Here is a 27,621-nt window from a genome sequence, read left to right on the forward strand (position 1 = left end):
GAGAAAGGCAGACGTTCAAAATTCAATAAAATCAAAACCGAAGAAAAGGATATATCAGGATTGTCTTTTTAATGCTTTTCTTTTTGTTGCTTTACAGCCCCTTCTTTAAACTGCTGCTCTTTTAAATGGATGTCTCTTTAAACCAATAGACTATCTAGATTTACATGGCATATTTGATAGCAGTGAAGTGGTTAAAGCTTGATATCCACCATGTTTCTCTTCCTTGAGTTGGTGAGCAGCACTGGTGAAAGCAGAGGACAATGGTCGATCTGCTCTGGCAGAAAACAGTGGTTTCTGGAGTGACGTGTTATGGTAAAAGAAATACCCCTAGGAACACGGTAAGCACTGAGGGTTCCTGGTGGCAAAAAATGGAGTGGTTCATAAGACAATAAAGACAAAGGAAACTGGGGTGAGAATAAAGGAAAGGAAGGGGAATTGAGGGGGCTCATCATAAGATCTGGGGATTGGAAACAGAAACCACCATGCAGTTAAGAGATGGAATAAACTACTCTTACAGAGAAGAGACTTGAATATTTTGTTCCTGTGCAGAAACTAGCAAAGCCTGATGAGATGTAAGTTACCTTAGGAATAAAGACATGAGTAATAGCCAAGGTTATGCATGAATTAGGGCAGTGCCTTTTGTAAAGTACTATAGAAACAGTTGCACATAGTGTTTTGAATGCTTTCTACTGGTAATTCTAATTCTAGCAGACTATAATCAAACATTGAATCCCTTGGAGAAATCCTTTAATAAGAATACCCAGAATGTTTCAATGGGAAGTTGAGTGGCTCTGAGTTTGAAGAATGGAAACATAAAGCATGGGAATTGTTAGCAATAAGCCATGAGACATCTCAGTCTTTTTCTTATTCAAACCCCTCAATGACAAACCAATTACCTCTGTATGTTGCTTCCATTTGTGAATACCAGAAATGAGTAATTGCAATTGGAGAGTATGGCTATAGTGGGACTTTGAAGGTAGATGATTGTCCTATGACCCCCTCTTATTGAGGGTAGAGTGGCTAAATGTTTAGAGGATAGTACAGTCCATGACGCATGCCTGTCAGAGAAGAATGTCTGTATGGGGTGTTGGAGGATTTTTTTTTCTTTTGCAGAGGCAGGAGGATGGGGGGAATACTGCAATAATGGATTTGAAGTTTTGCTGGGTGTGGGAGGAGGGAGCTCCAAAAATCATTCTGCCCTTCGTGCTAATACTGTTCTGAATATAATTTGGACTGGGACAGAAACTTGTTTCATAGACACTTTTTAACAACATGTGCTAACCTTTTTGCTTTCCAGGTTATGTTATGCTTCTCCCCTGTGGCTTTTATACTGAGAGCAAGAGGAAGGAAATTTCTAGCTCTGGTGAGCTGCACAGCCATTGACTGGTTTCATGCATGGCCACTGGGGGCTCTGCAGTCTGTCAACAGCAGTTTCACTGAGAAGGTGGATTTATCTGACGTAAGTTCCAATTGGTTTGTTTCTCTGTTTACAGGAATTTTTCTTATATTGTATTACTTAGAATGATTTCAGACTAGCTGTTCAATGTTATACAGTAAAAGAGCTTTAAACAAATGCTGATTTGCTAACAGGCCTTGTTCTTACTAAATATAAGGCAACTTGTGGGGGGCCATTTCCAGGTTTACAGGATTTTCTTTTAGATGCTTTCAATTTTTATATCTGTTCAGCCTTTTTGAAAGGTGCCAGACTGATAGCTGTGGAGAATGAAAACTAATCCACAGATTATGTACAGCATGGAAAGTAGAGTGCAAGTTTCCACATGCTGCCCTACAAATGTGCCAAAACAGGCCAGTCTTGCCAACTCTTAAGACTTTATCATGAGTTTATCATGAGTTTTCCTTAAAGACCCAGATCTTAGAATCAAGAGACTGTATGACAATCTCATACAACTTTTTCTTTATTTAAAATAAAAGTTTGTAGTCTTTATAGTTGCAGAAAAAACCTTGAAAACATGAATGGGTGAACCATAAAGACTCAGAAAACAGATGGTAAATATAAAGAAACCAACACATCATTTGTTTTAAAAAAAATCTCATGATTTCTAAGCAATCTTGTGATTTGTGGTGGGCTTACTCATGATTTTTGAATGCCTGTAATTGAGAATACTGCAATTCTATTTGAGAGCATACACAGATGCTCTTCCCACACACTCCACATCGAGGGATCCAGCTTCTAACCCTGGTACCAGAGATCTGTGGATATGGCTCTTTCCCCACTCTGAATCCCAGATCTTAGGGTCTACCCTCTTCCCATGCAGCCCAAATGTGTAGTTCAGAATCCAAGCCCATTCTGTACAGTGCCTCTCTGCTCAGATTGCTAGTGTGTGCCAGATATGATGGTGGATCATTTGTTTTAGTCCATTCTCTACCAGCTCCCCTCCAGGAGTTGTCCAAAAGTGTAAGGAGACAATATTACAAATAGTTTTCTCCTCTCCCTTACAGCACTCTGCTCCCCTTGATTCAAACCAGTTTATGATATTTTGCTTTTGAATGTTATAGCAGGGGCTTAGGACAGAGTTGTGATGAAGAATGCCTCCCCACCAGACCCCCAGATGCAGTATTGGGGACCGTGCCCTTTAAGGGCTGAGCTTCACCGTGCCCCACCTAGACTCTGTCTGGGGAGCTCAGCCCTTAAAGCACACAGTCCCCAATACACCGCACTAGCTCCCAGGGGGAAGATTAGAAGACCCGCTAGGCTGTTTGCAAATTTTGTCAAAAAGGGATGAGCCCTCCCAGAGCTTGAAAAAGGTGATAACATGAGCCTCTGGCATTCCAGGAAATCCATCATGTGTATCTCAGAGGGTGAAGGATGGGGCACTAGAATGGCTGCTTATGGTCAGGAATTCTCAATATGACACAGCTACACCCATCACATTGAAGCTGTGAGCCTGTCTGGCTTCCTGTTTCTCCCAATGGGGCCAGAAAGTGCAGTGGAGCAAAGGTGCAAGTTCCTCACACCACAATGCAAGCAGCATGTACGCCATGCTTTCATTGTAAGTTCTGCCTGAACTGGGGATGAAAGGAAGGGGATGGAAGGTGAGGGGAGCACTGCATAAATAAGAGGAGAGAGAGAATTCTGGCCCCCAGCCCCTGCTGCCCAGTCCCGTCGGATCCTCACCCCAACCCGTGAGTTGAACATTATATAAATGACCCTTTCTTAGTGTTTAGGTGGCTGAGTGGTAATAGAAATAATTTTTTCTCTGAGTCAGTCTGAAACGAATGTTTAATCCCAGAGGTATCAAGTTTTGTGAAGCCAAAAATTTGCATTCATTATAAAATGATGAGCTGATTTTAAGGGGAGACTCAGTTCAGTAAAAACAAAGTAAAACAGCCACACACCCCTTTTTTATTGCAACTGAGGTGAAATTCCTCATTAAAAATGGCAAAATGATACCGCAGTGGGATTTCTTCATGGGGAGGATTCAACCCTGGTGGGTGACTGGCAGAAACCAATGCATTTCGGACTGGATTCATTTTACAAATACCACCTAAAATACCAATTTTTGTTGTTGCTGTGATTAGTCTCAAAACAAGGAATGGGCATTTCCACACAGCAAGACAGCAGCCACAAGCAAATTGTGATCCGCATAAACCATATGTATTATCTGTAAAGTAGACAGACTATATTGCAATATAAAAATATTAGACACAAAATCATTGAAATGTCATACCTAAATTTACCATAATAAATAGAAGCATTTGTTTTAAATCTAGACTGTGAAATGAGTAAGTAGCAGTTTTCTTCTTTTAATAAATAATCACGTTACCATCCTAAGGGAGAATTTTCTTATTTCATGTAATCCACATTTATCAATAGTGGTAACATTGTAAAAATAGAGCAGTTATACTTAAATGACGGAGCTAAATATTGTGACACTGATATGAAACAAACTGCATTGTTACTCATTTCTTCAAGAATTATTTGCTTCATAAAAGCTACCTTTCCAGGTTTTGGAACGCAGCAGGGCCTTTTTGTCAACGAGCTACCATTTTCAGTTAAATTAAGTAATCCTATGCATACATCGGACTTCATATTTCTGTATTTAGAGAGTGACTGCCTGTAGGTATGCATTTTTATATGTATTCCTGCACAAAAAATGTTGTTAGTTTAGAGTTAAGATTGTGAAACTGCATATTACATCAATGTAAACCACAAAAAGCAAGAAAATAAGCAGTTAAGACATTCAACAACCCATCTACACTCATCGGTTTTCTTTCTCACACTCAGCTATCTCCCTTCTACCACCATGCACCTATATATCTCCACCTTCAACCCAAGGAACCAGCAGGCACTCTTGAACTCTGGCCATGTTTGTTATAGGCAGAGCTGTAGCATCATCTATTATTATGGTTGCCTGAGTCCATCGACTCAGTTGTTGCAAAAGCTAGAAGTTGTATGAGGCATGTGAATGAGGCAGGGAATTTCAGGAAGAGAAAAGATATATATCATCATAGTTAAGGCAGTTGAATGGAAAATGGGATTCATCCCTGCCTCTTCCACAAAGTTCCTGTGTGATGCTGGGCATGTCACTTGAGCCAGGCTTTTCACCAATGGTCGCTAATTGTGTGTTCCCCTTTTTCTGGGTGCCTGATTTGAGATCCTGGGGTCTGATTTGCAGAAATGTTGATCACCCACAGATGCAACTGAAGTAAATGGGAGCTGTGCTTTGAATGTATAAAATGCTACATAATGCTAAGCACTCGGCAACGTCAAGTCCTAAATGTGTCAAATTGGGCACCCAAAATTTTTTTACCTTCAACTCTTTATGCCTTGGTTCTCCATCTGTAAAATGGGGATAATACTGCAGTCTCACCTCACAGGGTTGTAGTGAAAATAAATTCATTAATGTTTGTGAAGCATTTAGATACCATAGTGAGGAGCGCATAGAAAAGCCTAGGAGGAAATTAATAATTCTATCTTCAGAGCAGCGTTTGAATAATGTGCAGTAATAAGTCCTGGGGTGTCACTCTGTACATTGAGGATAAAACAAAATAGAGAACAGCTGCTTATGAAGTGAGCACCATTTATTCTTTTCACTGAATGAGGTAAAAGTCCTGAGGTTTTTGGTGGAAAGGTTCAGATAAAATGGTTCAGCTGTTTCTGAAAATGAGGTGTGTGTGGTGGGGGAATTCTTTCAACTCTGTTGTTGAGAAGCTGTGGTGCCTTATGCTTTGGAGCAAGGGTTTGAAATCTGGCAGGGCCAGGGTGGTCTCTGTGGAGTCAGTGCCTTCTGGCACACCTGTGAAAATCCCACCCATATGTGGCAGAATGATAAGGCCCCGAAAAACAGCAGTTTGCACATATTTAGTAGAGACTTGTTAAAGTCCAGCAGCTAAATTCTCTGAAGATTCTATCTGCAGCGTGCTCCAGTCCTTCACAGCTCCTGTCTGCCAGTTGGACCATCCCTACAGAGCAACTAAGCCTGCTCCATTCTGGCCTGCGGGGACTGAGAAGGACTTTTCCTGCTAGCAGCTGGAGGATGAACACAGGCACTGAGAGGAGGGAGGCTCTCTCCTGTACCTATAGTGTTCTCCCTGTTGATGCCCCAGCAGCATAGAGGAGGAGGAGGAGGAGGAGGAGGAGTAAAGAGATGGACTGAAATACAGAGTGGTGAGGAAGTGGTGATGGTGGGAGAATGGGGGAAGAGATGCAGGGACGGGGGATAGGAGCAGGAGCTGAGAGGGGGACTTGGGCAGGAGCTGAGAGTGACAAGATGGGTGGGGCGGGGGAACCAGGAGCTGTGGAGAGAAGAGAGTAGGAGCAGAGGTGGGGGGAAACATGGGCAGGAGCTGGAAAGTGAGGATAGGAGTGGGAGGTGGAAAACAGCACTGAGAGGTGAGTTATAGAAACATGAGTGGTCTGGGAGGAATGGGACAGTAGGGCTCGAACTCCTAGAGAGCGCTCCCCTCCAGAACCTGGAATTGAATCCAGGAGCCCTGAATCTCAGCATTCATTTGCTGTCTAGAAAATAGCTATGAAACCTACTGACAACATATGTGTGTCTGTCTGCTTTAATGGCAGGTAGCCGTCTGCTGCTCCCAGTTATTCTGTACTGTGCTGCAGATCTAGAGATCCCAGCCCTGCTGATGGCATGTGTGGGGGCTCAGTATAGTTCCATATGAGGCAACCTTTGATTATTCAGTTTTGGGAAATTACATTTTAAAAAAACTAGGTTAAAAGAACGTTAAAGTTGCAAAATCAACCTTAGGTGGGAAATGCCAGATTTAAGGTTGTCTGTGCAACTTTTATAGGGATCCTTTGTGCATATTCATTATAATACAGTCTTCAATTACATGATCACATACTGTTTTTTCCTCAGAACTCCTGAGTTCTTTTTTTCTTCACTCCCCCATTGGTGTTGTCTGTAGGACCCCTGTTCAGTTGTTGTGGAAGTTGGAATGTGTGTAAGAATGAGGCAGGGGATTGCAAGAAGAGGAAGGAGGATCCCATGGTTAAGGCAGCTGAATGCTGCCCTGGAGGAATGGATTCTATCCCTGCCTCTACCACAGAGTTCTGATGTGAATTTGGGCAAGTCACGTAAAGCAAAAATTTCACAAGTGGCCACTGTGTATTGCAGCTGGTCCAATTTTTTCTTCCAATGGAAATGTTCAAGTTTGCAGCTGAAAACCAAAAGATTTTTGGCAAAATATTTTGATGGAAAAAACAAAATTTTCCCTGGGAAGCAGATACTTTTTGCAAAAAGAATTGTTTAGACAGAAACCAATTTCCCATTGAAAAGCAGTTCAGATCGAAAAGTTTTGACCAGCCCTATTTGTGTATTCCTCATTTTCTGAGTACCAGTCTTGAGATGTCTCAGATCTGATTTGCAGAAGTGCTGAGAACTCACAATTGCAACTGAGGTCAACGGGAGCAGTGCACCAAACGTATAAAGTGCTACAAAATGCTCAGCACCAGGGCCGGCTCCAGCTTTTTTGCTGCCCCAAGCGTTGAAGGAAAAAAAAAAAGATAAAGCCACGATTGGCGGCACTTCAGCGGCAGCTCTACTGCACCGCTTCATTCTTCAGCGGCAATTCGGCAGCTGGTCGTTCCCTCCGAGAGGACTGAGGGACTTTGCCACCGAAGACCCGGACGTGCCGCCCCTTTCCATTGGCCGCCCCAAGCACCTGCTTCCTGCGCTGGTGCCTGGAGCTGGTCCTGCTCAGCACTCAGAAAAATCAGGCTGTCGGCTTCTCAGATTGGACACTTAAAATCAGCTGACACTTTTGACAATTTTGGCTTTAACCATTGTGCCTCAGTTCACCATGTATAAAATGGGAATAATACCCTGTTACCTCACAAGAATGTTGTGAAGATAAACTCATTAATAATTATAAAGAACTAAATTACTAAGATCACAGCATCACAGAGAAGCCCATAAGGACATTAGTAATTCTGTATTCAGTGCAGGGTTTTGGTGCTATGCAATAAATTATCATAGAACAGTGGGTTTGGAAGAGATTGTGAAGTCAAATCAAGCCAAGTCCCCTGCGCTGTGCCAGGACCAAGTCAACCTAGATCATCCCTGACAGGCATTTGTCCAACCTGTTTTTAAAATCCTCCAATAATGGGGATTCCACAACCTTCCTTAGAAGCCTATTCCAGAGCTTAACTATCCTTATAGCGAGAAAGTTTTTTCTAATATCTAGCCTTGCTGCAAATTAAGCCCATAGCCTATTGCTTCTTGTCCTGCCTTCAGTGGTCATGGAGAACAATTGATCACAGTCCTCCTTGTAACAACCTTTCACTTATTTGAAGATAGTCCTTCTCAGTTTTTCTCCCTCAAGACAGAGCAGGCTCTGGGTTTTTTTAACCTTTTCTCATAGTTCAGGTTTTCTAAACCTTAGATCACTTTTGTTGTTCTTCTCTGGCCTCTCTCCAATTTGTCCACACCTTTCCTAAAGTGTGGCACCCAGAATTGTACACACTACTCCAGCTAACAGGGCCACCCAGAGGGGGGGGGCAAGAGGGGCAATTTGCCCCAGGCCCCGAGCCCCACAGGGGCCCCCACAAGAGTTTTTCGGGGCCCCTGGAGCGGGGTCCTTCACTCGCTCCGGGGGGCCCCAGAAAACTCTTGCGGGGCTGGGCGCAGGAGCTTCTTCGCTCCCGGTCTTCGCCAGCGGGGGGTCCTTCCTCTTCGGGGCGGAAGGACCCCCCGCTGGCGAATTACCGCCGAAGATGGAGCGGGACCCGCCGCCGAAGTTCAGCTCGGTCTTCGGTGGTAATTCGGCGGCGGGGGGCCCTTCCGTTCCGGGACCCGCCGCCGAAGTGCCTCGAAGACCCGCGGCGGGGCCCCCCTCCGCCGCAGAATTACTGCCGAAGACCGGGCTGCACTTCGGCGGCGGGTCCCGCTTCAGCGGTAATTCGGCGGCGGGGGGGCCCCCGCCGCGGGTCTTCAGGGCACTTCGGCGGCGGGTCCCGGAATGGAAGGGCCCCCCGCTGCCGAAGACCCCGGGCCCCCGGAATCCTCTGGGCGGCCCTGCCAGCTGAGGCCTCACCAGTGCTGCATAGAGCAGGACAATTACATGCCCTGTCTTATATCCGACATTCCTGTTAATAAATTTCCAAATATTAGTCTTTTTTTGCAATTGCATCACATTGGCTCATATGCAATTTCTGATCCACTGTAACCCCTCAGATCCTTTTCAGCAGTACTACCTTGTTGCCAGTTATTCCCCATTTTGCAATTGTAATTGATTTTTCCTTCCTAAATGTATGAAGCCACACACATAATGAGGATAAAAAGAAACGCTGAATATTCAATGAGTACTGTTCACCCTGTGCACTGAGGCAGGGGCCCTATGGAAAAAAATATTTTGTGATCATGTAATTTAAGACTGTTTCATAATACATATGCGTGGGGGAAGCAGGGGGCTGAATTAAGGTTGCATGGGCAACCTTAATTGTGGGATTTCCTATTGTTTGAGTGTTTGCCTTTGCAATCTTAACATTCTTTAATGTGTTTTTATGTATTATAAATAAATATGCATGGATGTGCATATGTGTATGTAATAGGACTATGTACGTATCTTAAAATATTTAAAGAGAGGTTTGAGTCATAATTTGCATCTGGATTTTGAACATACAGTACCAAAGTTCCAGAATGTTGAGCTCTGTGATTCTGGTTCAGTCATTATAGAAACAGGGAAACTACAAAGTTTTCAGACTCATGTGGAATGTTTTTCTGCTTTCTGAGACAGCCTGCACATGCTATTAGTATTTAGCCACCAAAAGTACTGCTTAATTAGCACTATGAGCATCTTGCTGATTGTACCACTAATGGAATAGTGCTGCTAGTGGCTAGATTTCACTGCCCCTACTGGAGTGATTTTGTAAGTGAAAATAGAGCGACACATACATGATGCAAACTCCCAGGGCTGGCTCCAGGCACCAGCTGAGCAAGCTCGTGCTTGGGGCGGCAGATTCCAAGGGGCGGCATTCCGGCCGCCCTTTTATTTCTTGTTCTTTTTAGTTCCCCGCTCTGGCTCTGGCGCGGAGGAGGGGAGCGCCCTGCAGCAAACTCAGCAGGGCAGCCCGCGTCCTTCCCTCCCAGCCGACCAGAGCGACGCAGAGCCCTCCTGGCAGGCAGGCGGCGTGGCGGGAGGGGCCGCGTGGCTAGGGACCCTCTAAAGCCCTGGCAGGCCCCCCACTTCCTCCCCCTCCCCCCGCTAGACCGGGTCCGCACTCCACTGCATGTCTGCAGCACAGGGAGTCCCCCTGCACCCTAGCTCCAGCCGCCTGGCAGATTTTTTTTTCCCCTGCTTCGCCACTCCAGCCACCACGTGGGGTTTTTTTTTTCCCCTGCTTTGCCACTCCGGCCGCCCCACAGGTTTTTGTATGTGTGTGTGTGTTTTGCCGCTCCTGCCGCCCCACAGGGTTTTTTTTGTGTGTGTGTGTGTGTGTGCGCTCTGCCGCTCCGGCCGCCCTGCAGGGGTTTTTGTGTGTGTGTGTGTGTGTGCTTTGCCGCTCCCGCCGCCCCACAGGTTTTTTTTTTTCCTGCTTTGCCACTCCGGCTGCTCTGCAGGTGTTTTTTTTTTTTGCTTCGCCACTCCACCCCACCCCCCGATTTATTTTTTTTGCTTGGGGAGGCAAAAACTCCACTAGGTGAAATATCACAGTGTGAATGACAGTCTGACAGAAAGGACAGACAATTTCTGACCTACTATAGTCCACGCCAAAGACCTGCAGATTCAGGAGATCACAAAGCAGCATTGTTTCTGCATGAATGAAAAATTATTTTGCAAAATGCCATGGAAGGATGGGGCAGAGGGGAAGAGAACCCAAAGTAAAAGAGTTATTTGGACTTTGAAATGGTTTACAGAGGAGTTAAAAACAAAAAGCAAGCAAGCAACCAAAAAGATTCCCAAGCACAAATATGAAAGTTTAATAATCCATCTTTTGTTTTTCTGCTTAAGTATTGATATATTAGCCTACTTGGACCACATACTCTTTAGAAAACTTGGCAAACAGAAAGCGAGACCCTTTGGCAGATGATTAGGAACTCATTTATAGAAAGGTGTAGGTTTAGATACAAAACGTGCTGTTTACTTTTGCTTGCTTCACCCACGGACATTTGTTCAAAGTTCTCATTATATGCCTAACCTTCAAATTACCTCTGTGACTGATCAGGGCATAGCTTAAGCTGTGCAGAAGTTTCTGGTCACCAAAAAAATTATTAATATTTCTAAAGTTATAACGCTTGTAAATTACCAGGCTAAAGTAATAACTGGTATGGAGGATGGACTTCGGTGAGGTTAAATGCCTTGCTAATAAATGGCCACTGCCACTGGTTCTCTCTCTTGAGTTCTCAGGCAGCTGATTCAGTTCTTTGTTTGAACAAATGTCAAACTACTGTGACAGGTTTTTCCTATTATTTTAAAATTCCCAGATGCTGTGGTAAACTGAAGCAGATTCAGGAAACTTGCTAGATAGTCCCTCACTGCATATAAATGATGTGTGTTGGGTGGCAATGTGCAGTGCAGCACAAACTATATTTATAACCGATAAATATTTTAATAAGTGTCCAAAGAGCCCATTTGAAATTGGGGCCCCATTGTGCTGGGTGCTGTACAAACAGAGAAAAGAGACAATCCCGGTCATGAAGGGACTCTCTCATCACTTATTTTAGTATGGGGTGTGATTCCAAAGCAAAGATTTTTGCAAAGGAGCTGCCACAGACAGAATTTGTGGGGATGATTTAACATGTCTGCAGATGACTTGTCACTTATCACAGAACTGTGCCTTGGAAAATTGGAGCTGGACCTCACAGTTATACAGGTGTCAGTTATTCCCTGCTTGTCAGCTCTGAGGGAAAAGATGGCAATTATTTTGTGAGGGTGGACAGGGTAGCTGCCAGACTTGCCTGGCAAAACAGGAGGTATGGACCTGGGAAGGCATCATACTGTTCAAAGCCACACGTATACGCAGGATCAAAGGCACATGTATACACAGGGAGAGACATTTCAAGTCCATAAAACATTTTTCATTGTTTTTTTTCACTAAAATTTTAAAACGTGGGTTCCCAGAGAATAATAGTAATATACTGTATGTGTGTGTGTGTCTTTGATTGAGAGCTTTATGATGTTTGTTCCCGAGCAATATTTCACAGTGGTGGGGTATTGGGCAGGAGTTGCTTTTCAGGCATCCCTGGATACGTGGGTGTTTAGGGCACCATGACTCCAGAGGGTGGGAGAACTCACTGTAAGAAGCAGCCATCTGGCTAGAAGAGCCCCAGGAATCCAGCTGTGAATCACAGGTTGCAGGAAAAGATAGAGGTTAAATTCCCTGCCTTAATGTGATTGAGTAGCAAATAAAGAGGGAATCTTGGAAGGCAGGAAGGAGAAATTGTGAGTCAGAGGAAAGAGACACATACAATGGGAAGTCGGAGATGGCAACCCACTTATACATTCAATCTGGAAACTAAAAATAGTCCCTGCTCTGGGCTCCAGTTTACTTACAGCTAGTTTTGCAGCTGGGAGTATTGCTCCACCATTGTGCAGAGGAAGAACATACTGTGGCTTGGGGCCACGTCGTTCCTCTGATTTGCATGAGGGAAAATATTTGGGTTGGATGTGGGTACATGGCAGGGGTTGGTTGAGAGGTGGTGCTAGAGGGACATTTTGACCACACATTTTATAGGTCTGAGTGGGACACCACGTACTTGAAAGCAGCACTATTTAGCTTAGTTCCAAACAGAGATGTTTATCCTCACAAATTTGTGGGCAATGTTATAACATGTGAGTGATTCTGTCAGCAGTGTCTTCATGGTCTCACCCACAACTGGGGGAGAGTAACACTCTCTCTATGTGAGGCAGTTGAAGGTACCACTTGCATAACAACACAACCTTCTTTGGGTGCCAGAAGTGCCCAAACCCGCATAAGTTTCTTTATTTTCACTCTAGAGGTACTTCTCCTTCCCTTCCTTTTCAGCTCCACTCCAGAACGTCAGGATCAACTGCTGCTAAACCTATCATCAAATTATATTTTTACTGCTTTCTTGTCCCCTTTCTGTTCCTGAGATCTGACCATGCTAACTCTCCTGTGCCTTCTTTGCATCTCAGAACAACTTAGCTCTCTGATACTGCTCTAGCATCCCACACCATTATTCACCCAGCCACAGTACTCTGTCACCACCTCTATAGCTCATGCACCCCTCACCCCTTTGTGCAAACTTATCTTCTGATGCTTCATTGGCACTTCAGTGACCAGGACTTTAAAAACAAACATCTTTTAAAATCCATGCAGGATATGCCTACCTGCTGTGCTTAATGTCAGAGCCAGCATTGTCATTTGAAATACCACAACAATTTCCTCTTTCATTTTTTGCTCAGTACTAGTTTTAATCACAAATGTTTTCTATTGTAGCAAAGTTCAGTTTTCTCCCTCTTTTCCTCCCCCTACACATCCCCCTCAGTCCTTAGAATTCCTGATCTTTGGTCCTGCTTTAAATTGATTTTGCACATTCACGATCATGAAAAATCTCTTTTTATAACAGTATCCCTTTTAGAGCTCCTGTGACCTTCTCTACTGCACTTCTTGGGCTGTGTACTTCTCTCTGCAACTAAATCATCCAATAATTGCAGTTGTAAAACTAAAATACCCTAAACACATTTTCTCCTGTTTTTCTGGGGTTTATTTATCATGCATCTCAAAAAACAGAACTTTCCAAAAATAAATATAAAGCAGAACACTTTGTAGATGATGTGAATGACATATTTTTGTCAAAATCTTGTATCAGTCAAATCTATTAAGCACAACTCAGTAACACCCTGAGTAAGACAGCACACACTAATAATATTACAAGCAAAGTGTGATTACTATTATATGGGAAATGTTTCATGTGTGTTTGTATAGTGTCCTCTTTCTGTTTACTTGTACTGCATGGTGGCTTTCATTATAATAAAAGCTAGTTTTAAGTTTGCAATGTTATGTATACAACAGGATACAGTTCCAGAACACCCTTTTTTTAAAAAAAAAAACAGTTCAAAAGTGAGTTGGGTGGGTTTGTTCATTTCAGAAGAACAATGAGGGGCAAAGTCTGCCTTTTCCAGGTGAACTGTAAGTTAGAAATGTGACTCAAAATGTTTCATATAGTGTTTGTACATCAGCATGTGGAGAAGATATCCTCTCAGTTATACCAGAAGAAGCAATGTCACCTTTGTCCGGCTTGTCCTCGTCCGTCCCTCCACAAATGCAAGTCGACACAGCCCAGTGGATAGCGAATCAGGAGAGTTGAGTTCTATTATTGACTCTGTTGTTTACTCACTGTTGTCCTGTGCCCATTGAAGGCAAAGGCAAAAATCTCTTTGAATGTAATGAGATCAGGACACGTGTGACCTTGTGCAAATAACATACACCTCTGTAAAATGGGGATAGTGTCTACATAAGAGGGCTCCTGAGACTTAATTCATCAGATGGAAGGCACTATATAAGTGTTTATTAGTAGTAGTAGTAGTAGTAATATTAAGTCTGAATTGAAAGATATTTTATGTAACTGCATCAGTAGTTGCTTAGAGACAGCCCCAGCTCTTTGAAATCTTATACTGTTGGCCAGGAATTTTGTACACATAACGAGAGGTACTTGACTGATGCCTCTTTTTGTCTAATAGAATAGTCTATCTGTATTATCAAAATAACTAATTGCACTATTGAAATGACATTAGAAATCACTGCTATCGTGTCCAGCAAAATCTCATAATTTGCCCATTGCAGTAGAAGTTTGCTTTAGGGCATGAAAGAGGCAGAAGTGGAGGGGAATAGTGAGTAGGAAAGGAGAGAAAAGGCAAGAAGGAGGATGGAGGGAAAACAGGAGGGGAAGAGAACCCAAAAGAAGAGATGGGAACTAGGAGGATGGGAAGAAAATGAGAGAGGTTCATTTTTTCTAATTAAAATAAAAGTTGGATTCATGTGTTTATGGGGAAAAAAGCAACTTAGAAAAACAAGGCTATAATGCCATCTTGGGGTTTCTGGTGACATCTCAATCCATTTGAGCTCTGCTCTTGTGGTTTATGATGTCAACAGAAACCCCTTGATGCCATTGAAGTTCACAGTTGTCTCTCATTGATTCTGTATTATTGCAATAGTAGAAAAATAACACCTTTATTTTCACAGTGAAAGTAACCCCCACTGTGACCAAAATGTACATATACTTCCTGAATATGATCTCTCTATCTTTTTTTAACCAAACCTCTATGAGACATCACTTTGCATTAAAATCACACACATTCTTCTTTAGATTCTGCTATGCAAGAATGTCTGTCAGATGTACTGTACAAATTCTTTATTAGTCCAGGAGATGTAGACTATTCTGCCCAGATAGCTCATTGTAGTTATTATTCTACACTCATTAATACAAAAAAACCTGGCTGTTGATCCTTCTAGGTCTTGTAGGCATTTTGTTTTACAACATTTTATAGACAGGATGATTAAACGGGAATAAAACCTATTCTCTGACTGACTTGACAGGATCAGAGAGAGAGAGAGAATAGCAGCGTTTAAGAGCAGATGCATATGGAATACACTCAACTTCAAATGATGGGCCCAGCCCTGCAAGCACTGTGTGCACCATTGGAGGTACAGAGTACGCTCAACACCTGCTGAAGTTGATCAGAGTTGAGTGTGCCCATCACCTCCCAGAAGGCACATAGCACCTTTGCAGGAGTGAAGGCAGGGAGAAAAGAGTGAAGAGTGAAGGCATTAAAGAGTGAAGGCAGGGAGAAAACAATGACCTTGTACTATACTGTAGATAAGCACGATTCATAACAACTCCATGTGTCAAAGGTGTGGTGTAAATTCAGTGGTAATGATGGTGGGGGTAAAACATCATCCATTGCCTTGAGCTAATTGAAACGTCGTAACATTATACCAAGTAAAAGTTATATATATGTATATATATACACACACACGCACATATATAAAATTAGGAACTAATTAAGCAGTTTAATAATAAACCATATCTTTTCAGCCAAATTAGAGTTTAGTCTTTAAATAGTAAGATACAACAAGGTATTTTATAAAGAGGTTTATATAATAGTAACTAAGGTATAATTTATTTCTGATTAGGGTAAATCATTTTGTGGCTCTTACAATTTAGCCTTACTTGGAATTAGGGTTAATTCAATGTATGTCCCCATTAACTTGATGATCTATCATTTGCCTTCATTTAGCCTTGATACTTACAACCCAAAACTTCTTGCACTGAATGGGAGTTTTGGATTTGCAAGCACTGCAGAATCTCAACATGAACTCTTATCAAAACCACTGGAAGCTGTGGGTTGGTATTTTGCACCCTTGAGCCCTAAGTACGCGTTCATTTTGACTCAGTCGCCTGATAACTGGGAAAAAACAAATGTGCTTGCAGAATTTAAAGCCATTCTGCAGTTTTGTTTTCTATTTTTAATTGTTCCTCGAACTTACCAATCAAAACTTCACTGAAACTGTCAAGAGTTAGACTAGGATACACTTGACCTGAAGTAAAGTATCAGGAGTTTTTAAACATTTAACTTATAGTGTATATTAGTATGAAACTAAGTTGAGCAGAACCCATTAATGTCACAGTGATCGGTTACCAATGGAAATAAATAATTCATGATGAAGGGAATTAGTCTAATTAGCAGGCAGTTTGAGTCCTTTGATAAAACCCAGCTCTAATTCCGTGAAGGGCAGGAAGTGCTGTCATCAGTCAGCCCTGAAAAGATTAGCATCTATTATGAATGAGGTTAGACACCATAGTGAAGTCATGTGTGTCCTGGAGACAAACGTAATATGTTCCAGGATGGGACACAGTTTGTCTCACCAACACATCATGATTCCTACTGGGCTATTGTATGTAATAACAAGCAAAGATCAGTGCTCCTTCCTATCATTCTCTCCCTGTCCATCATTCTGACAACTGTGCAAATACATTTTCCATGCAAAGCAGGGAATGTGCCCTGAATACTTGTAAAATTGCACAAAAATGTGTTTTAAAAAAAAGTGTCACCTTTTTCAGCAACTAAAAACCAAACAACCAACCAGAATATCAGAGAGGACCTGGAGGATTTTAAAGTACTGCTGGCAACTGTATGTGAAGTGTAATATATATTGTTTGAGTGTATCCAAATGCCATTTGAAAAACTATTGTTATTTGTGAGTATATCTGTACATCCACATGACACTGACGTTTTAAGATCAGCTGCAATACTATGAGCTTGTAGAATTATACGGATAACTAGCAATAAGGGCTTAGAAAACTGGTTATCTAAAATACCAAAAGTAAAGCCTAATGAAAAGAGAACAATGTATTTTTGTATCAAGTGACGGCTTAGACCTTAGAGTTTTTAGTTTAGACATTTTTACTGAACTGGCTTATCCAAGGAGGTTGGCTGAGAGCTGTGCAAGCCTCACATTTTTTGTAGCCTACATGCTGACGCAACATCAGCTGTGTTTCCATTTTTACTTTTGAGCCTTTTGAAATTATATGTTTCCGTTTTGCAATTTGATGCAATAATGAAGAAACTCTACATTTGTACGTTATTGTATTGCCTGTTTTTATTGTAGGAAATTAATTGCTCCTTTTATTTATGTTATTAGGGTGGGGGAGAAAACAATTTTGCAGTGTTTTATCATTTGCTGTAATAATTAACATACCACTAATGCAATGGAAGCCTTAGAAGCGGGATATATTATTTTCAGATGTCTGAACAGCACTTAATATGCTGACACTTGTGACTGAGGAGTGCTGGTATTCAAAAGTGCATTGAAAAAAGGTAACAATAAGTTACTAATAATATCCCTGATGCTCTTAAGTTGATTTATAATATAGAAATGAAGTGGAAAAGAATAAGCGTAGTCAACACAAGAAGTGATTTTCATAGAAACAGAACAATATAGTGCTCCAGAATTGTAACTCAGCTGTCCAAATACTAAGTAACAATGGAGCACTGATATCACATAAAGTGCCAGATTCAAGTGCTGCAGTAGCTTCAAGCAGATGCCTAAATTAGATTTTGAAAAATAATGAACTTTCCCTCTGTGTTTATTACTGGGAGTTGTGCATTAAAAGAAGGAAGGAATTAAAGGTAAAGTGTGCCTTGATTTGTGCCCAAAGCAGTCCCTACTATAAGTCTGGGCAGAATATGGCTAATAGATTTAAAATACTTACACATATTTATGGTTTGACTGAACCTTCTTTTATTCAGAGTGCCTCAGCACCTCTCTTGGAAACTATTCAATTCACCAGCAAAGAAGCATGCCAGCTAGTAGGTGGGATTGAGCCATTAATCCCATTAAAACATATTTCTTATTACATATGTATGCACTAAACTGCCACATTTTTTAGTTAGTTATATAGCTTTGTTGCTGTGCATGGTGCTTATAGAGAAGGAAGAAAATAAATTCCTGGCTCTGAAGACCTTGCAGTCTTAGGATACGTTTACACTGCAGAAAAAAGGTGTGTTCTTAACTTGGGTTAAAACAGTAGCAAAGACACGGCAACTTTGTTTTTGATTTGAGTTAGCAGCTAGAATTCAACCCCCATTGAGGCTTTATGGCTCCAACGTCCTTAATCCTTGTGAACTGCCCCAGACTCCGAGAGTACAATAATGTGGTATTGCACTGAAAGACACAACATCTACATTTGTGTCTAAATTTGTATCACTTATTATGAACCCTGTTTCTCATTATGGAGGAAGGTATAAGTGTCTTGGGTGAATCAGTTCTTATTAACTATTAATCATTCAGTACTATTTGTCTATTCTTGCTGCGTTATCCATGTGGCTGCTTGTCGTGCATATCAGTGTGAGTGACATCTTTCATAAACAGAAGACTGTTTAGATCTTCTTTTGAACAACAAAGAAAATCCTAAAACTGTCTCGAGCAAATATATGACACATTCCTGAAATGGCCACCCCCATTCATGTATTTGAGTCATCATATTTACATATGCTATTAATCATATTTGTGCAGAATAACAGTGTTGACTAGCGTCCCAGCTAGAGTTGGGCAGATATCAGGTGAACTGAGCATTTTGTTGGACCCCAAATAAAATGTTTCATTAAGATTTTGAAACTGTTATTAAACAGCTTTTAATTTTTTTGGTTAAAATTGAAGAAGCGGAAGGGTCCCAGAGCTCCGGCTCCAGCCTGAGCCTGAACATCCACAATGCAATTAAACAGCCCCATAGCCCGAGCCGGAGTCAGCTGGCACAGGCCAGCCACGGGTGTCGAATTGCAGTGTAGACACCAGGGCCGGCTCCAGACCCCAGTGCGCCAAGCACGCGCTTGGGGCGGCATTTTGCCAGCAGGGCGGCAGCCGGCTCCGGCGGACCTTCCGCAGTCATGCCTGCAGGAGGTCCACCGGAGCTGCGGGACCAGTGGACCTCCCGCAGGCATGACTGTGGAGGGTCCGCTGGTACCGCGGCTTCAGTGGACCTCCCGCAGTCATGCCAGCGGATGCTCCACCGGAGCCGCGGGACCAGCGGACCCTCCGCAGGCATGTCTGCAAGAGGTCCCCCGGAGCCGCGGGACCGGCGACCGCCAGAGCGCGCCCTGTGGCGCGCCGCCCTGCTTGGGGCGGCGGGATTCCTAGAGCTGCCCAAGGTAGACACACTCATAGCAGTGTTGGACTTTCTTGTTCCTTTTACTTCAAGCTCTCTAGTTTCTATTCCCTTTCTCACTCTGAATAGCTCTTTGACGTGGCTGTGAAGTCCCTCTTCCCAAGTGCCGTTCCTATATCCATCATCTGTTACAATGATGCAGCTTCATTGTTTTACCTAGTTCAGATGCCAAGGTAGCTGGAGGCTTTCCCTGAAAATGTATTAAAGATTAGAATTGGGCATATACTGAGATACTATTAAAAAAAACAGGAGTTAAATTTGTTAGTCTGTAAGGTGCCACAAGTACTCCTGTTCTTTTTGCAGATACAGACTAACACGGCTGCTACTCTGAAACCTGAGATACTATTATTATCTGTTGTTTTTATATTGCTTCAAATGTGCACAGGGGCTTTACAGACTCACATATGTAGGAAAGGCGTAGCTCGAGGAATTAGTGATCCAGTTTTAAAAGGGGTGACAGCGTAGTGGAGAAAGGAAGGACAAGGGTTAAAATAATATGCATTGACCTATTTTGGCTTGTGCATATTTTGAGGTTCTGTAGCAAATCGTTAACTTTTTAATTGTATTTCTTGTAGGTAATACAGCAGAAATAAATTAAGGGACTGAGGTAAGTGAGCTGATGAACTCTGATATAGGAGGGTGTTCCAAGCCTAGGAGCAGCGCTGTAAAAGACATGCAGACAGGGGTGAGACCGACAAGAAGGAAAGGTCATGAAGGCTGTCATCAGTGGAGGAGGGCAGAGGCATTCAGTAGGAGATGAAGTCACAGAGGTGTGCTGGGGAAGAAGTTTGAACTGGATATGCAGGGCAGTGAGGAGGCAATGGAGGGATTCAAAGGTGCAAACTCATGGTTGTGAATCAATGTCTGGTAGTAATAATGTCAGCACTAGGAGGAGAAGAGCGCTAGCAGCTGCCATACTTCTAACCAGTGGTCAGTATCTGCAAGAGGGCCAAGAACTGTAGGTGTCCGTATGCTGCCCTACCTGCTGGTGGGAAAGCATCTCTTATCACTGGGTATGCAGGTGAAACACACTGATCAGTGCTCTGCTCGTGTGTCTGAATCCCGAGGAAGTAATGCGTTCCTCACAGGAGTATTTCCCATCAGCTGAGCACAATGGGAAGCAATGAGTAAATGGGTCAAGTGGGTGTGGGGACGGGAGGAGCCAGTGCACCCTCCACCATGCAGTAGGATGAGACACAACACACTTACTTCACCATCTGCGACACAGCTGCGTAAGGAGTTATCTGGGCTATCAGAATGGGGAGTGACTCTGGAGAAAGGACGTGACAGCCCTGAATTAGATGCCAGTGAAGGGCTCTGAAAGCAACCTAGTTTGAGAGGAGCGGGACTTGAAAAAGTGATAGTTGGTAACTTTGTCCCCAGCTGTGTTCTAACATGCTTGAGGGAGCCACTGTTGAAAACAATCGTCACAAGAGTCCTGCTTCATATCCACTGCCAGTCCATCATCTTCTGATGAGACTCATGTGGGTTCCTCACATGGCATTGGGCATAGACACACCCTTTTCATGGTGAGCAGTCTCAATCCCAAGATGGCTCCCTTGAAACTTCGGGGCCAACTTCTGCCCTCAGATGCACGAGCAGTGTTCCCAGTCAATGGGAAACCTCTGTGCACAAGGGCAGAACAAGGCCCACTGAGACTTTTTATGAACTGTACCTAATCCCTACTCTGATATGCATCACAGGTGGCAGCATCTTGACCCAGCTGTGGGGTTTGTCTCCAACTGAGTAATTACAACATGGCCCTCTCTTGTAATATAATCTGTTTGAATGCAAATTGTATTTTACCATCAAAAATTTGAAGCTAAGAAGCCTCCTCCTCTTAGCAATGTACCGTACCTTCTGTTCCATAATTAACCTAGATTCCTTCTCCTGGACAGATTCTTTCAGCAATGCCATATTTTGAGAAATACACCTTCGGACCAGTGCCTTGCTCTGATGTATTGCAATGATAGACTGTGGTGTTCGTGTAATACATCATCAGAGTCAGCTGTTGCTGGACGCCAAGGATTGAGAGACTGAGCCAGCTGATTTTCTGATGTATTCATGTAATGCATCACCTAGTATGGTACCCAATGATGTATTACTCCAGAATGACACCAGCCAGAAAAGAAACGGTCTAGGGTGCAGAGTCTGTATAATGAGGCAGCCAAGTACTACCCAGGTCTGCAAACTCCTGGCACAAGGTGCTAGTAATAAATCAGGTTTAGAGGGTATCGCATCAACTGTTTTACTAAGGAGGTATAGATAGTCATATTGTCATTACTCATCTGACTTTAAATGTCTGTTTCTTTGCAATGCTCTGTCTCTGCAAAATCAGACACCCCTCAAAGCACTTTTATTTTCTCCTTCCTTTAGGGTAAACTGTGCCAAATGCAAACAGTCCAGAGTAAAAAGTGCTGCCACTGGGGAATTCGAGGAGGCAGATTGCTCCCCATCTTGGCCTATTGTTACATCTTTTCACTGGGTACAACATACCCCCTCTGCTGTACTGGGCCCGTTCTGCAAACCTGGCCCCACCTCTTTCCCCTGTCCCCTTGGGGTGGATTGTGCTCCTGGAGTCTCAGAATAGGAGCAGTCCCGGTGCTATTTGAGAAAAGCACTACAGTTGTGGTTGACCCTTATGCCGGCTGCCCAGGTGGGGAAGAAGGCTGCTTATATCTCACCCCCTGCACACACAGGCACACAGAAGCCAACCCCAAACTGACCCTTAATTGTTTGCGTCATCTTGAAAAAGAGAGATTAAATCAACTAGTGATGCTAAACATTGCTTGCAAAACATCACCTTGATTAGAGCCTAAAATAGGGGATTTCATTTGTATATTACAAAGTATTCTTTTCTGTATATTTGCTTTTCAGCCACTTCATTGCTTTTGCACATACAAGTGTTAATGAAGTAAGTGTCAAATATGAGCAGAATGAAAAACATCATAACTATGCAGCTCCTAAGAGCTTTCTGGAACTTATCAAACTCTACCAGAATCTACTTGGGAAGAAGAGAAAAGCTCCAGACAACAGCTTCACAGGTAGCTCTTTCAAATATTTATGTTATTTGTTAGCTATCTATACAGAGCTATTATTATTATCAATGACATTATACAGTTGGTGGGCAAACAGCAGCTGCGAGCAAATAGGTCCTTGCCCTGAAAACCTTACAGTCTACCCACAGCTGAATAGCATTGGAAACAAAACCTGAACATTTTAAACAGCAACAAACGTATTGTGCATTTCTGCACTTTGTTTTAAAACTAATAAGCAACAGTGTCTGAGTGATAACTCCATGATTACGTTTAGAGGTGCATGCATTTAGAAGTTCAGGCGCCCAGGTAGTTAGACATCTAAATGCTGTGATTTGTGCCCTTAGTACTGTATTCTCCAAGATACTGAGCATCTTCATGTCCCACTTTTGCATTGCAGGAGACGCTTAGCACTGTGTAAGGATGAGTCCCTTTGAATCGCATCTGCAGTTTTGTTCCTGAGGTTTGTTGTGGGTGCAAAAGTACAGGTGCAAACTTTTTCAAACAGCTTCCCAAACATTTGTCCATTATAAAATCCTAAGACCTCCCTGGGCTTTGTTTTATAGGCAACCTAATTCTCCCCCGCCCCCACAATATTATATGGTAGCCAGTTTGCAATCAATCCTTTAATTTAACAGAAACATTTAGCTCAATCCTTTCTTGTTTTAACCTTTTTACTGAGCCTTTAAACATTCTGATAAGAGAATATAGGTCAAAAGATCCCATTTCAGGAGTTATGCTTACAAGGAACAGTTGAAGAGTGTCATTTGTACTTTCCCTCTGTGATACCTTTGTGTTGCAGCTCAATAATGGCCATTAATATCTCCTTGAATGAGGCTTCACGGAAATGGTAGTTGTGAACATGCAATCAGATCATTTAGGGACTAACAAGTGTTGCCCTGTGCCAGCAGTTGACTGACACTCCGCATTTTGCATAAACTTCACCTTACCTGCTAATATTAGACACTGTACATTGTCACTTTGTCACTTTTTCATTTAATTTTGGCACACAAAGTACATCTCAGTTCTACTGTGTGTGTGTGAATCAAAAACCGCCTACACAGATCTCTTTATAAAGTTGGATGATAAGCTATATATAAGATTAAAATACAAATAACTGTTTAAGATTATTGCTTAAGCAATGGTAGTGATACTACATTATTTTAGTAGGCAATAAATTAGTTCCATACAAAGATAAACTGTAAACCCAATGAGTTTATTGTCATTAAGAAAACTGGATTACCATTAAGTAGAGGTCTGATTCTGCAGTCCACATGCAAGAAAATCTCTCATTGATTTCACTGCGTTAACTGATTGTCAATGAGAGTTTGCCTACACATGGACCACAGGGTTGGATCCTATATTAGTATGATCCTGCTATTATTACTGTTTTTTAAAAATATGTATTTTAAGTGGGAGATTTTCAGAAGCACAAAGTGCAGATAAGCACCCAACTGACATTAACTTTCAATGGGAGTTGGAGTTTGTGTCTTTGAAAATCTCTTATGGACATGAAAAATGAATGTTATATAAAGTAACAGGCAAAAATAAACAGAGAGTGGAGGCCAGTGGTGAGTTCCTTTTGAAATTTTAAAGAGGCGATTTCCAGTGTAGAGCGTTTTGGACCCTGACCGTTCCTGGTCTTTTCTTGGAATACCAAAGTTCACATTTATCCACGTGGCTCCAGAGCTTGACCCAGAGCCCCTCTACCATTGCTCTGGTGGTGCAAATAGTGTGTAGGTTCAGAGCTCCCTCCTTCACCTTTGCTATCCTAGCTTTTAAAGACCATTCTGAGGCAGCAACAAGTAAGGTCTGTGTCCCCCTTAATCTCCTCCTCAGACTGGAAGTCATCTATGGTAGGGGAGAGAGGGTTTGAACTGGAGACTCCAGCCTCTCAGGTAAGTGCTCTAACCACTGAGCTCTGGGATATTTTGATGTGGGGCTCCTCTCTCTCTCTCTCTTCTTTTGATGCTGTTCCACTGTGGGAAACAATGAAAGACTCATTGGAGCAGAGGTACTGGACCCGGGGTCTCCCACCTTCCAGATGGGTGCCCAGACCACCAGGCTACAGTCATTCTCTCTTTATCACCCAGTGAGTCTTTAAGTATTTATCCAACAGCTTCAACAGGAGAGACTGAGGGTGACCCACATCAAAATATCCCATAGTTCAGTGGCTAGAGCACTCACCTGGGATGTGGGACACTAGGATCAATTCCTCCCCTCTGCCTGAGGGGAAGAAAAGATTTGAACAGGCATGTCCCACGTCTCAGGAGAGTGCTCTAACCCCTGGGCTAAAGTGAAAAGGTGGGCACTGCCAGCACCACCAGCTAGGTGCTGAATGCCTCTGAGTATGCCTACCAGCTCAGGTCCCATGAGTGAGATCAGGGCCGCCCAGAGGATTCAGGGGGCCTGGGGTCTTTGGTGGCAGGTCCCGGGGTGGAAGGACCCCCCGCCGCGGGTCTTCGGGGCACTTTGGTGGCGGGTCCCGGGGTGGAAGGACCCCCCGCCGCGGGTCTTTGGGGCACTTTGGTGGCAGGTCCTGGGGTGGAAGGACCCCCCACCGTGGGTCTTCGGGGCACTTTAGTGGCAGGTCCCGGGGTGGAAGGACCCCCCGCCGCGGGTCTTCGGGGCACTTTGGTGGCGGGTCCCGGGGTGGAAGGACCCCCCGCCGCGGGTCTTCGGGGCACTTTGGTGGCGGGTCCCGGGGTGGAAGGACCCCCCGCCGCGGGTCTTCGGGGCACTTTGGTGGCGGGTCCCGGGGTGGAAGGACCCCCCGCCGCGGGTCTTCGGGGCACTTTGGTGGAGGGTCTCGGGGTGGAAGGACCCCCCACCGCGGGTCTTTGGGGCACTTTGGTGGCGGGTCCTGGGGCAGAAGGACCCCCTGCTGCCCAATTGCCGCTGAAGACCCGGAGCGGAAAAAGCTCCGGGGGCCCGGGACCTGCGAGAGTTTTCCAGGGCCCCCAGAGTGAGTGAAGGACCCCGCTCCAGGGGCCCTGAAAAACTCTCGTGGGGGGCCCTGAGTGAGCTAGATGCTCCTCTGCCTGGCTCATAGATCGCTCTGGGGCTTCAGGGGCAGGTAGGTGTCTGGATGCACAGAGTGAGGCATGCAGCGCACATGCCCAGAGGCAGAAACTTAGGCACCTAGGAAACTTTTAGAGCAAAAAATTAGATGCTTATAGGGTTATGTGGCAGCCAGGTGTGGGCTTCATGGATGTCAGTGGAGCCTAAAAATGAGACTGAGGCACCTAAGTCTGGTGTCTAGGTGCCTAAGTACCATTGTGGATCTGGGCCTAAATATTTAGCTACACATGCACAAAAGTAAACTGAGCCAAAACCATTAAATCATGAGATGGAATTAAACTTTACACTTGTATGTTCTCTCTAGTTTTAGGTATAGTTCTCTGTACGTTCCACTATCTATCTGGGTTTTCTGGGTTTTTATTCCGTGCCTATCACCACGGTATCTTGTTCTTCCTCCTTTTTTTCATTAGAGAGCAGTTTTTTCAAAACCGGGGCAGGAATATTGTAAAGTTCTCTGGCCATTTTGAAAATGGCTGTGAACATTTCATTGTTAGGAAAATATCTGACACAAGAGGAACATTAATATGCAAATCAACAGACTGTAAAATTCATTTTGGTACCTCCGGGGCAGTATTTTTATAAATACAGAAACATAATTATGCATCCTCTAGAGGACTAAAAATAATTATACAAATTTACAATAAAGCCCAAAGCAGTCTCTCCTTTTAGCTGTCTGTTTTTAATATAATTTAAATCTTGTTAAAACTTAATTACCAGTTCTCTCTTGTAATAATTTGGTGGAAGATTTGAAGTCTAAACTTGCTGTTCATGCGATAGAACTTCATCTGAGAAGCAACGACACTGAGGTGCTCATTGTCAAAATAGAATAGACAGAAATAGTGAAGAAAAAAGCCACAGTGGATGATGAGGAGCAGAGGGTATAGATACGCCTAATAAAAACAAGACTGAGCTGATCTCTCATATAAACACATGTAAAATATCAGAGCAAATCTACACACATGCGTGTGCATATGTATATAGAGCTTGATTAACTCCAGCTGGCAAAATCCAGGCTGTGGGCCCCAATAGTAGAAGGTCCAAATTGAGGGAGAGCAGAGGATCCCAGTGGTTCAAGGCACCCTCAAAGCCTGCACTGCCAAGGAGCCAAGAGCTGGCCAGTGCAGCTCCAAAAGCGGGTAGCACTAACTGGGAGATGGCATGGGTAGCACGCTCAGTGTATTTCCTGCAGAACCTCTGCTGGTGGGATTCCTACAGAGCCCTGGCCATGTTTTAAAGCTGCCTTCCCCGACGAGAACATCTACTGCCTCTCTCAATGGTGAGCCATGCTGAGCTGCTGGTGCCCCATCTGATGCATGTGGGTGCAATTGCTACCCACCTTTTGCTGGGGGGGAATCAATCTCACAGACTTGTTAGTAACATGAGTGTCCCATGTGAACAGTCCCTGCTAACAAATCCTAATCTAGTCTCAGACTGGCAAAACACTTTTACCTTGTTATTTCACTAGGACTAATTCATTAGCGAAGAGATTTTACCTGTGACAAGCACAGACTGGAGTTTTATATGTCCATCAGAAAGATTCTAGCAAGACCTTTTGCCTCTACAGCACTGTCTTTATAGTAACAGTTAAACCATGAAGCAGGATTGATTTCCTGAGCCTTCCCTATTTAGTTGTCCTGTCTTGCCCAGAGTAGCTAGGGACTTTGGGAAGCATCCCATCTCCTTCTCATGTGCCCTAACTGATGTGGTTTCCAGGAGCATGAAGACCGTTGCCTCAGGTCAGGCCTGACATCGTTCCCATCCCATCTGCATGTGGTATTTACCAGCTAATGTTTAGGAACAAGTAGTATTTGTTCTTCTCCTGTTCTTTGAACTTTAACTCATTTACAATTGCCTTTACATCCAAGTGAAAGCAACGTTGCATTGATTTATTTCAGCATTTTTAGTATGACTGTGTCCACAAAGAAGCATGCACATCCAAACTTCCAGCAAGTGAACCATTGGCACTGGGCACAAATTCAAGTGACTTGGCATGGCATCTGGTGGGGGACCAGTTCTGATTAATACTATCAGATCATTCGTCTTCCTTTCGATTGATATGCCAGATGTTTGTTAGGCTTGTTGATGCTGGTGACAGCTGTCATCACTGCCCCTTTCTATTCTTTCATATTGTGTATCCAGGGGGTGTTGATGAAAGCTGTGAAATGTTAGGGAATTCAGCATTTTACATATTTCATATATCTGCCTCAGTCCGTTACCTAAAACCTGTTTGTTTGCAATACACATTCATAGACTTAGAATGGACCATCATGATAATCTAGACCATCATGATCATTTGCATGAGATTCATCATATTTGTTTCTGGTACTCTTTATGCACCCCCATCTCTGGCGTAAGTGCTATCCTGGAAAATTTTGGAATGCCAGCATAATGCTGGT

General features: G+C 43.4%; 1 long non-coding RNA gene and 1 pseudogene across 1 annotated transcript; both read left to right on the top strand.

Moving 5' to 3' along the window:
* LOC120374531 overlaps nt 1-27,621 on the top strand; it is a 202,284-nt pseudogene that overhangs the window by 128,027 nt on the left and 46,636 nt on the right.
* On the top strand, nt 107-22,606 carry LOC120375074. Its single transcript, XR_005586426.1, has 4 exons — nt 107-338; nt 1,298-1,459; nt 21,987-22,153; nt 22,545-22,606. It is a non-coding gene; the product is annotated as an uncharacterized LOC120375074 (long non-coding RNA).

Source organism: Mauremys reevesii, linkage group 11 (genome assembly GCF_016161935.1).
Source record: "Mauremys reevesii isolate NIE-2019 linkage group 11, ASM1616193v1, whole genome shotgun sequence".
In the NCBI taxonomy this organism is placed as follows: Eukaryota; Metazoa; Chordata; order Testudines; family Geoemydidae; genus Mauremys; species Mauremys reevesii.